Genomic DNA, 12,305 nt, shown 5'->3' on the forward strand with positions numbered 1-12,305 from the left:
CAATCAATACCCTCCCATATAATTTACCAGGAATACTCAACAAACTTATACCTCTGTAATTTGAGCACTCACTCTTATCCCCTTTGCCTTTGTACAATGGCACTATGCACGCACTCCGCCAATCCTCAGGCACCTCACCATGAGTCATACATACATTAAATAACCTGGTATATTTGAAAATATAGTTGTTCTGATGTTGTATGGGTGCAAGGCATGGACTGTAGAAGAGAATGAGTATGAGGATATGTGGTGTGAGGTAGTTTGATTAAGTAATAAAAGGGTAAGAGGTGTGATAACAAGAAGAATGCGGTTGAAATAACTTAAAGAGGGTGTGCTGAAATTGTTTGCACATGTGGAGAGGCTATGCGACCATATATTGACAAGGAGAATATATTGTATCAGGAGTGGTGAGGAAAAGAAGGGAGAAAACAAATGGAGCAGGAAACATTTTGAGCACTTGGGGCCTGAGCATGGAGGGATGAGTTAGAGTGAATTAGAACGAAGTGGTAGACGGGGATAGACGTGATAGTGGACTACACCAGAGCGTATTGTTGCAGCTAGGGGGAAACACTGAAAGGTCTGTGGGGCCTGATTGTTGATGAGGGCTGTGATCTTGGTGCATTAGAGATGACAGCAGGAATGGATGTGAGCGAATAAGGTCTTTCTTAATCTATTTGTAGCGCTACCTTGCTTATGAGAGAAACAGCTCACAAGTATGAAAATATATATGTGAGACAGCATGGGCAGTTAATTCCCATAATCAAAGCCATCTCATTAATGTTTTATATTTTTATATACATGTATACAAACACCCTAGGTTAAGGATTGACTGCTACAATTACGCTTCAACCTTGTGTGCTTGACCCTAGGTGGCTCATGATGCATTAAAGTCAGCAAAGCTAAGTGTTACTCCATATATATATATATATATATATATATATATATATATATATATATATATATATAAACACACACACACATATATATAATCGCTGTTTCCCCGCATCAGAGAGGTAGCGCCAGGAAACAGACGAAGAATGCCCATCCACTGATACACTCACTCGCACACACACACACACACACACACACACACACATATATATATATATATATATATATATATATATATATATATATATATATATATATATGTATATATATATATATATAAACGCACATATACATATCAATAAATTTAGCTTTTTCAGTTCACCTTTTTGGTATTTACGACGTATTTCACTTTGGATGACCGATCTTGGAGAGCACTAACACGTAATGAGCTTTTTCTTCGACTGGCCTTGAAGTCTTCATTGTTTAATAGCAAATATTGTACTGCCAGATCATATGAACACATGTTAGGCAATCCGGATGGCATAAGCAAAATTATTCGGCTAATTATAAGTGCTGATGTCCACCCTTTCGCGAAGTTCGTAAGGCACAAGTTTTTTTTTCTTGGGTGTAGTTGAGAGCTATACCACATTTTTTTGCTTATTATCGTAATATTACTTCCTATCAATTCTTAAGACAGAAACATTTTCAAGTAAATCGGTATCTAAGAGGTGTTTTATCTGTGTGAGAACACAGAGGCAAAATAATTGAATGTCCGCGTTGTCTGCGAATTCGTTTCTCAATCACCACGTTCTTAGTTAAGGTGTGAAAAAACAAACTTAATTTCCAAAAAAAAATTTGCTCACTACAAGGGATTCCAAGCGTTTACGATTTATGTTGGCGCCATCGGCATTATTCCGTGGGCACTGGTGTGACATGCCGACATGCCCTACAAGTCTTCCCCTCGTGTTTACCACGGTAAGATGAAGTTTATTTAAAGATTCTTTTCTGTAAGTTAGATTCTCATCTGTACATTTTTCTCACAACCTCCTAGAAGTATGACTGACTAATTCCCAAGTGCTTTTGGCAAGGGGATAAACCGGTGAATTATATCCCCTGGAAGTCAGGTTAAAGGTAGCTATGTCGGTTGGTCAGGTGGGCATTGTGTGGATATAGTTGATGTCCATCATTTGCCCCCACCGTCATTAAGAACGAGAAAGTGCTTTGAGAATTAGACTGTACGCAGAAGTGAGATGAGTGAAAAGTCTATGATAAAGGTGTGAAGATCATAATCAACTCGGCGTTCCGTACTGTCTAATATATATATATATTCAGCAGAAAGCAGAGACTCTCAGTGAAAAATGAGAATACGATTGTGCGAGATTGGCAGGTGTGACTTATTGCTGCTTGAGGATGGTTTAAGAGGCAAGGTGGCAAGTTCAGCATCAAGGTGTGGTAGAAAGTGCAGATGAGGCACCTCAGGAATTACACCGGCCATGTTGCTGGCCATCGTTGAAGAATGTGACTTGCTACGTCCCTCAAGAGCTCTCCAGCTTAGTTGAGACAGGGCTGGACGGTATTGGAAGCCAGACACCTATAAGAACTTTGATGACTAGGTAGGAAGACAGTACCTAGGGTTCAAAGCAGCTAAGACCGCCTAACTCTACTTGATATGAATGCTCTTGGCAATTTCGAAATCAAGCAAATGTTAGTTTATTACTAGTAGTAAAAACCAAAGGCCATGAAGGGCTGTGAAGCAACATTTTCCTGTTGCTTAGTGTTTTAACACTAAAGTTTGGAGAACAAAGGTTCTATGCAGGATTTTTTTAGCTCCTAGTTCCATCCTACTGAGGGACTCTTGTGCTATTAGCAACGTACCACACTTGACAGTGCCTCTAGTCAATCTGGATGAGGTTTCTGAACAAGTTTTAGTTAATTTTTCTGCAACCTTTTCAACTTCGTTGCTGTAGCCAGTGATTCAAGGAGTTTTAGCCACTTTCAAGGCATAATATAACATATATGTCACACCCTTCCCCCACATCAAGAAGGCAGATGGTGAGAACATGAATTAAATTTAGTAAGGCTCTAATATAATGAATGCTCTGAATAGGCGAGTGATGGATAGAAGTTGTTGCCCCTACCATGAATAGTGTGTGGCAAAAAGTATGGCCTGAGTTTGCGAACAGTATGAAGAGCAGTTTCAAGTCATTCAGTGCAACTCTTCTGGATCAGCCAAACATGCCAGATTGGACAACACATAAGAGGAGGAAGTGATGTAAGAATCCCTTTGAAAAGATGTGCCAATTGAGGATTTCAGCCCTTTAAGAACAAAATAAAATAGAGGAATCACAGGCAAAACCAGATACTCTGAAAATATTATAAGATATATAGGAATAAGGAATAGGGGTGGACCAAATTGGACGTGGAGGGATGGAGTTTGGAAAGTTTTGAGTGATTGGGGCCTGAGCATGCAGAGGGGTTTGGGTGATGTGGCATGTAAGGGTCAATGTGCTGTCAGTGGACTGAACCAGGGCATGTGAAACAGCTGGGGTAAACCATGGAATGGTCTCTGGAACCAGGTTGTGGATAGGGAGCTGTAGTTTCATTGCATTGCATATGATAGCTGGAGAAAGAATATAAGCAAATGTGGCCTTTCTTCGTCTGTTCCTGGCACTATTTTATTGATGGAAAACGGTAATCATGTATGAAAAAAATTATTTGAAATAATCCAAAGCTTTTGGATGATATAGTGTAGTTGTAATGAGAATTATCCAACCCGAGAAAAGAGCTATTGATATAGTATTCTCGTAAACAGTCCTCAGCCCATTACAAGGTCTTGCACTAGCAGAAAAAAGAAAATCTGCACAGTTAACTTAGGTTATGAAGATAATGACTACAGGCTTAATCTTTTTGGTTAGGTGAGAATATGGTCTTACTAGAAATTCTGACTCCAGTGCTCTAAAATCATGGCGTATTGGCTCCCCACTCCACCATTTAGAAAGGTGGTTTGTAAAACAGGACAGAAATGATGCCTCAGTCAAGGATTTTGATAACCTAATTCACTCTTTCACCATCCTGAGAGTGAAGAAGTTTCCTTTGTTAGTGAAAGTTTCATATCATTGCTTAGTACAGACTTCAGTTTCAAAATACTGAGAATGTGTTCATCATATATACCTTAAAGGATTCACTGATATGCTATCATCACTCCTCTGTGTGCTATTGTTAATATGTCAATTTCCTATGTCTTTCTAGGTATGATAAATGTCTCGGTGGAAATACCGAGTGGCTCTTCTCAGGACATTCTTAAGGGCATCAATATAGTTTTGTTTGTATGGCACCCATACAGTTTCCTTGATCAGTATGCAGTCTCACGAAGGACTTAAATTAAGGTAAATAAAATCCCTATTTAGATATTTGAAAGCTTTTCATATTAACATAATACTGGATTGGATGATGATCATCAAATTGCAAGTTTTTGTCTATTTTCTTTTTTTTCTTTTAAACTATTCGCCATTTCCCGCGTTAGCGAGGTAGCATTAAGAACAGAGGACTGGGCCTTTGAGGGAATACCCTCACCTGGCCCAATTCTCTGTTCCTTCTTTTGGAAAATTAAAAAAAAAATGAGAGGGGAGGATTTCCAGCCCCCCGCTCCCTCCCCTTTTAGTCGCCTTCTACGACACGCAGGGAATACGTGGGAAGTATTCTTAATCCCCTATCCCCTATTATGATACTAATATCATTTTCTTTCATTAGATACTAATATCCTTATTTTTTCATGAGATAGTAGTATCCTTTTCTTTCACCTTTTTTAGTGAGCTGATTTCATTGGAAAATTTGTACACATATTCCTGTATCCTTGTGGTCAACAAGGAGTTGTACATTTTTATGGGTTAAATTTCAACATTCTTTTCTGACTCCACCCTTGTAACTTAAACATTTTTATGGGTTAAATTTCAACATTCTCTTCTGACTCCACCCTTGCAACTTAAACATATCTTTATAGAGCATGATATGGTTTTCATTTGAGTTGATTTTATATATTTGATATCATCTGTAGAAATGGAAAATTCTGAGATATTATGGTTGGGGAAATCACTGATATAGATTACAAGCAGGAAAGGACCAAGTGCAGATTCCTCAGGTATTCCACTAATTACAGCTTTCCAAGATGATTCCTCATAGTTGGAAATCATAGTTTGTCTTCTGTTTTCCAAAAATGAAGCTGTCCTACCTATAATGTCCCAGATTGCTAATTTAGTTAAAAGTTGTTCGTTCAGAACTTCGTTAAAGGCCTTCGTGAAATAAAAGTATATACAATATGCTTCTTGTCCTTCATCTATAGATATCATTCATATGTCAAGCTCCTAAGGGAGCTGCAGAGTAGTTGTGAAAACCAATTTGTTTGTTACATAAATTATATTCCTTCTTATGTTTCATTATTACATACTATCTAGGTTAAACTGGAATTTGATTGTAAATTTGTATCCCTCTTGTGTAGTGCTGTAATTTTTTCATTTATTCATTCATTAGGCACAACCTTTGTTCATGGTGATATTGCAGAAATTTTTTCGAGAGGCTGATACTTCTCTCTTGCACTTTCATGTGAGAACTTATGATGTAAATTGTTTAGGCTAAGAATTTTGGATACATCCAAAAATTCCAGATTTATATATATAAAACATCCTAGTACAACATTTTTTGATTTTCTTTTATTGTTTTGAGGTAATTTTTTCAATGTGAATGAAATTTAAATGAAAATAGTTTCTTCCTTTTATTCATATGAATAATGCTTTGTGTGTGTAACTGAAATGTAGGTATATAAATAATGCATGTATAATATGAAATACATTTTGTAAAAAGATATGTATAGGATGTGTAAAATCATTGATGGAAAAAACATTTAAGTGTGTAATATGCTCAGATGTTTGTAGAATGTAGTTACACCTGGAGAATATCAATAATCATTGTATGCCATTAGAGGCAGACCTAGCTATTCCTGTACTGTGGGGTTACCAAGAAAGATCGAATGTTACAGTAATACCAAGTATAATCATTTAGTCAAGAGATGGAATTACAGAACTTTCAAAGGAGAGATGAGAGTTGTGAGGAGTTTACTGCTAGTGCATCAACATCTATATACACACACTTTCCCTGACACACTAACACAGTCCTTGAATTCCAGCTTTTTACTATTTACTACTAGTCCATCAGAATTTGTGTACGTTTCTCTCATTCTGACATTTCCATTACCCAACATTCATGATAATGTGCTATTACTTCATGTGATGAATTCCATTTCTTGCTGTCTGACTTCTGTAATCTTACTACCTGTGTGTATGTACTGGAGATGTACTTTAGCACCTAACCACCTCGGTAAAGTGTTCTTAATCCAGATTATTTTTGCAAGATTTTATCATCTTTCAAAAATTAGAGTACAGTAGGTGCTAAAACAGTTTTGCACAAAACTTATGCTTCACAGTTTCCAGAAAGTGTTTATTGTCAATATATAAGTAATTGCCCCTGTTTACAAGGTACATTAACATCATTTTGTGCAGTGCCACTGGTCATGTCACACCCGTAATGGAATAAACGTCCACTGTCAGAGCAGAATTGAATAATAATGATGATAATAAAACATGCTTGCTGCTTCCAGCAAAAAAAAATTAAATAACAGCAAGGGCATCATTACAGTTTAGTAGAAGTACCTGTGATATTTTCTGGTTGTCATAATAACAGACCTCAGTTCATCACCCTCCCTGAGTCAGCAAATTTACTGACGGTGACAATCATGAATTACATGACATTCATGAAAAGATGTGTTTGCATTTAGCAGTTTTCAAAAAATGAAGAAACTATATTTCTTATAGTATGACTGCTAATACAGTGATTATAACCCTGTGCACCACCTGATTAAAAATAATGAACAATATTCAAATTTAGTCATCGATGACTGGAAAACAAGGGCATGGATAGGAAATCAAGCTGACTTAACCATAAACGTATTCATATTTTGACTGGTCCGTTGGAAAAAAAACATTTTAAAGGAATCTGCCAGATTTTGTTACTTCATTTTTTTTTTTTTTTCATACTATTCGCCATTTCCCACGTTTGCGAGGTAGCGTTAAGAACAGAGGACTGGGCCTTAGAGGGAAAATCCTCACCTGGCCCCCTTCTCTGTTCCTTCTTTTGGAAAATCAAAAAAAAACGAGAGGGGAGGATTTCCAGCCACCCGCTCCCTCCCCTTTTAGTCGCCTTCTACGACACGCAGGGAATACGTGGGCAAATTATTGTTTTGGGCTGTGCACTAACCATTTAGTTGTATAATTCAAAATTCATATATGCAACCCAGGTAAATAAGTGGTAATACAGGCTCTAAAAGTAATTTCAGAGTTCTTATGTAGGAACTGCATAACAGGATAATCACTGTGTACAGCTTCCCCTTTGCTTTCAATTTGACAAGTTTCCAACTCTAATTGCAAAAGAAGTCAACATGTTTGCAAAACAAATCTGCTGGCAAACATTTCCTCCCACAAGTCTGACTATCTGAACGATGTACATGATAAGCACGTGATAATTCTGCATCATTTAAATGGGAATTAACTATACAACCTGGTAACTGTTACTTAGCAAAGATTCACATCATCATATGCAAAATCATCAGTGAAGGTCAAGTGAGAGTACAAAATCCACTACTTAGGATACTGTAAATCAGCCACACAACTCTCAGACTCTTACTGTTGTATAAATCACTCTTCACAAATTTGTATTTGGAAAGTAACCCACCTTGACTGTCAGTGTTGCTTCTAAAGGCTATTTCATTTTTTCACAAACCCTTAACATTATTAAAAGGCAAATACCAATCTTGATTCCACTGATATCAGACTCCTTTCATCATGCTCAGTGTAACCATATTATTGAGGTAACAAACTGATGGGCCTTTGTGATCAGTTGGCATGTGATTAACAGTTGTTTGAGGAATTCTGGATAAATTGTTGAAGATGAACTTTACATGTCATGGTCTAAATACTTTGATATGATCGGACTGCCTAATGCATGTTCTTTAAATAGTGTGGAGAACTGAAAGTGTATTTACCAAATTCAATAATGTAAGGTTTTTCAAGCCTATTATATAGATATGAGAACAAACCAAACTCCTTATTTCATTCACCGAACATCTTTCACACACTTGGTACATAATTGATGCACTTCTCTACGTAATACTTAAAGAAAAAATTTCAGTTCAGAAATAAATGACCATTTGTAAACACAGGAAAAAAGTAAATTATTCAAGATGATGCACGTCCTCTCAACCTATATGCCTACATATACTCAAAATCAGATAAACTATGTCTAATGTGCTTCATGAAAACTAGAAATATATCATCATTCAGAATTTGGCAACTGCATAGACAGTGAGTGAAAAGTGTAATATGCATGTCTTGATTGTTGTGTATCTTGTTGGATTACAAAATATTCTGAAAATTAAATTGTGTCCTCAAAAGAAATCAGTCATAAAGTCATTTGAATCCTTCAATCAGTTGAATCCTCAAAAGCTGTATTGTTTTGGTAAAAGCAGCATTAATAAAACAAAGAAAGTAATTTGAATTTTACTAATGTAGAAGTGTATGTGAGAAATCAACATGAAAGTTACCATGATGCCAAATATTTAGAATGTTTAATAGCACAAGAGCTTGAGAAAAAAAGGTCATTGCTGCTGCTACTCATAAAAATAAACAGGATGAACATTAGTCCCTTTTTTAAAAAATATTAACATGGAAGTATTCAATCACATAGGAACAAACCATGAGCCTGTTTAAAAGTGCTGAATATCAAATTATATTTCTATATGAAACAATTAAGATAACCCTGACTCAGCAAATACAGATAAGTAATCCCAAGCATAAACCTGAATGCAAAATACAGTATTATATCAGTACTTAAATAATTTGTTTTGTAAACAGCCATCAGAAGGAACCTGAAGAATTCTGAGAAAAGGTACACCAGATTCACCTTAGGTATAGGCAGTAATACCTTGACCCATCAGTATTTAGGAAAAACTGGATGTATAGAAACTTGGGTTACATATGTAGAATACTGGAAGCTAATAAAAGAAAATATTTTAGAGAGCAACGATGAATGTAGAAATTCTTTATTAAAGCTATTTTTATGATCTGAGGCATTTGAACATACCACAATCTTCCCAGAGTAACCATACAGAACTGATTCAAAAGTGCTGGCCAATTCAGAATTACTTTGATATGCTGAAAAATATTGCTGTGGACAAAGGTAAACACTTAGATTCACTATGATAGTATTCCTTGTTTATCAGCTGGAATTTTGGGAAATGCTATCACAATATACCACATATTCTTACATGGACCACCTGATTAACTGAAGTGTTTTTCTTACGACAAAATATAAAATGATGTGATTAAGAATTAAAATCTCCAGTCATGTGCAATGGCATGTTAAGATATCTTTCACATGGAACTTAGCATCTTAGTATTTTGCCAACTTGTGAAGCTGGGGACCCAATTTCTGTAATATCATCTAACCCCTTGTAGTCTGCTTCATTGAATTCGTCACTCTTACATTAGACTGAGATTTTGGGAACTTTGAAAATCAATTTTTTTTTTTTTTTTTTTTTTTTTACAGAAATGAAGAAAACAAGGTAAAATAAGACAAAAATGTAAATATTTCATGCTTACATCATGCCAATATGAGGTGTCAAAAGTACCAGTGGTTTGCATAATTTCATCAGTGTTAGCAAAGCCAAGTGAGAAAGAGGTGAACTGGTGGCAGATAACGCCATATAGTTGCCAAGTATGTTTTTGCATGACCATATTACCATGTATTTAAAAAAAAAAAAAATAGAGAAAATGATAGAAAGCATATTCATGCTGCTGATAGTACTTATTGTGCAGAATATTCATGTTGCTTATAGTACATATTGTCCCAGTTATTCTTGCACTGATGTGAATTTCCTTGTTGTCCTACCAGTTGATTTGTTGCTAATACATGTTTGCTTTGTTCTCCTTATACTGTAACATATTTTGAACATTAAGATAAATTTATTTGGCATATGCTAATATTTATATTTGGGTATTTCCCACTAAATTATAAATTGTATGCTAATAACTACACCAATATTATTTACACTCGTTTTGGTAGGTTATTGGATTTCTGTTAACTAAGTTTAGGAATGTTAAAAAAATCTTCAATGTCCATTTCAGGTGAAACAAAACAGGCCTTCCTTTGAAAAGTATATCTCCTTCCCAGTCAGTATCGTTGTCTACATACTGCAGTGTTCCGAGGAGGTAGAACTCACATGACACACTTTTCCCATAAATTTTTGTCTTAAGACAGAATGTGTTTCAACAATCATTTTGATCACCTTTATGTGAACCTTTATTATGAAATTCTGTAGTATAGTGGTTAGCAAATAGGTTCAAAACCTTGTTGCGGCAGTCAGTCTGTAGTCAACCCAGCTGTTCATCCTCTCCTCAGGTTTGGTTGATAAAATGGGTACTTGGTTTCACCTAGGGTATTAGCAAGGTAGCACCAGGAACATATGAAGAAAAGGCCACATCTGCTCATATCCATTATCTGGCTGATGTGTAATGCATCAAAAGCACAACCCTTATCCACAGCTACACTCCATAGACCTTTCCATGGTTTATGCAGGATGCTTCACATGCCCTGATTCAGTTCATTGACAGCAACCTTGAACCCAGTATACCACATTGTTCCAGTTCACTCTCTCTCGTGCATACCTTTCTCCCTTCTGCATGTTCAGGCTCTGATCACTCGAAATCTTTTTCCCTCCATCCCCATTCTCCTTGTTCCCTCCACTTTTGACATATCTTCTCTGTCAACCTTTTCTCACTCATTCTCTCCATATGTTTGAACCTCTTCTGCTCCCTTGACCAAACTCTATATTCCCACACATCTCTCTAAGCCTTTTCTGTTCTCGATGCTACTTCGCTAAAGCGGGAAATGGCAAATATGTATGAAAAAAATATGTGTGGGTGTAGCATGTAACATGGGGATGAAGTTGCTTGTGCCATCTAAGGTAACTTAAAAAAGTGGGATAAGCATAATACTTGTATTTTTCTATTAATGCCTTAAAGTGATTCATGCTTCACAATTCACAGTTTGTGTATGGTTTTGTTTGTTGTCTGTCTTTCTCATGTAAACCCACCCATTCAGACCACAAAATGACAAACAACCAACCCCTGAGGAAAAATTAAAAGCTTACTCTTGCCTAACACTTCACCATCCTCCACTTGCAGATCCCCAAACCCCAGCAAGTATAACTGACAAAACATACACACTGAAGTAAAGCATCAAGCAATAAACAGTCTTAAACTACACCCTATCAAACACACACCCATTAGAAGCGGTACTCACCAGACAAGCACAAGTCACACTGTCCCATCTATGTTCTGGACATCACTCATCCCCACAACACTACAAGCACCATTTCAACATATCCCAAGACCCTTCATGCCTATTATGCAGTTACCACAATGAAAACATGAAGTGCTTAGTACTCACTTGCAACCAGACATCACTGTAATTTATGACTTATGGTCCTCACCATTTGTTGTGGATGGCTTCCTGAATGCTGAAGGAGCCTCATACTGATAGAAGTTTGTATGTGTAGCAATGCCGTTACCTGTGGGGAGGGGTGGCTCCGGGAATGGACAAAGGCAAGCAAGTATGAATATGTACATATGTATATATGTATGTCTGTGTATGTGTATGTATATGTATCGGGATGATATTGTCATTGAAAACATTATGGCTGTGGTTTGGAAAACTTCATTAAAACTTTCAAAGTAGTGGAGGGAACACATTTGCCAGTGTATGGTAGACAATCTTTTTCTATATGAAGCCGTAATAGACAAACTGTGAAATAAAGAGGTGCCTGTTGTGCAAGAAAGTAACACATAAGAAACAGTCCAATAGCCAGTATGATAGAATTAGCCATGCAACAGAAACCAAGAAATGTGTACATCAAAGTAAATGGCTGTATGAAGCAAATATTGCTGATAAAAGCAAAAGAAACCCACAAGAGGTTGATAGTTATGTTACAATCAAGAGTCATTACTCAGTCAGTTGGTCCATTAAATGCAGAAAATGGTGATTACAGTCTGTAGCAAAAGTTAACTGTAAGAGGGTCATCAGATAGCTTATTGTGGAAATAAGCAAGTGTAATATGTTAAGTCGTACATCGACAGCACTAATCATATGTTTGGCAATAATGTAATAATGTATCATAACCATCAGCCTGTGTCTAGCAATCATGAGGCTCATGTCTGTTTCGTTTGTCTCCACGTTGTGCATTTTGTTCTCCATATTTGTCAACAATTACATATCTCTTGTGCCATCCCTTTATGCTTAGTAAAGTTACAACAATGGAGGACATTGCAGTTATGGTTGCTTTTTTACAAAGCAGGTGTCTGCCAGCAATA

The 12,305-nt window shown here is 36.5% G+C and overlaps 1 long non-coding RNA gene across 1 annotated transcript; it reads left to right on the forward strand.

The window, feature by feature from the left end:
• The first annotated feature begins 1,219 nt into the window (after window positions 1–1,219).
• LOC139754122 (uncharacterized) lies at window positions 1,220–12,168 on the forward strand. The gene is made up of 3 exons (XR_011713837.1): window positions 1,220–1,806; window positions 4,081–4,217; window positions 10,062–12,168. It is a non-coding gene; the product is annotated as an uncharacterized lncRNA (long non-coding RNA).
• Window positions 12,169–12,305: the final 137 nt, after the last annotated feature.

The sequence above is a fragment of the Panulirus ornatus genome, chromosome 16, assembly GCF_036320965.1.
Source record: "Panulirus ornatus isolate Po-2019 chromosome 16, ASM3632096v1, whole genome shotgun sequence".
Classification (NCBI taxonomy): domain Eukaryota; kingdom Metazoa; phylum Arthropoda; class Malacostraca; order Decapoda; family Palinuridae; genus Panulirus; species Panulirus ornatus.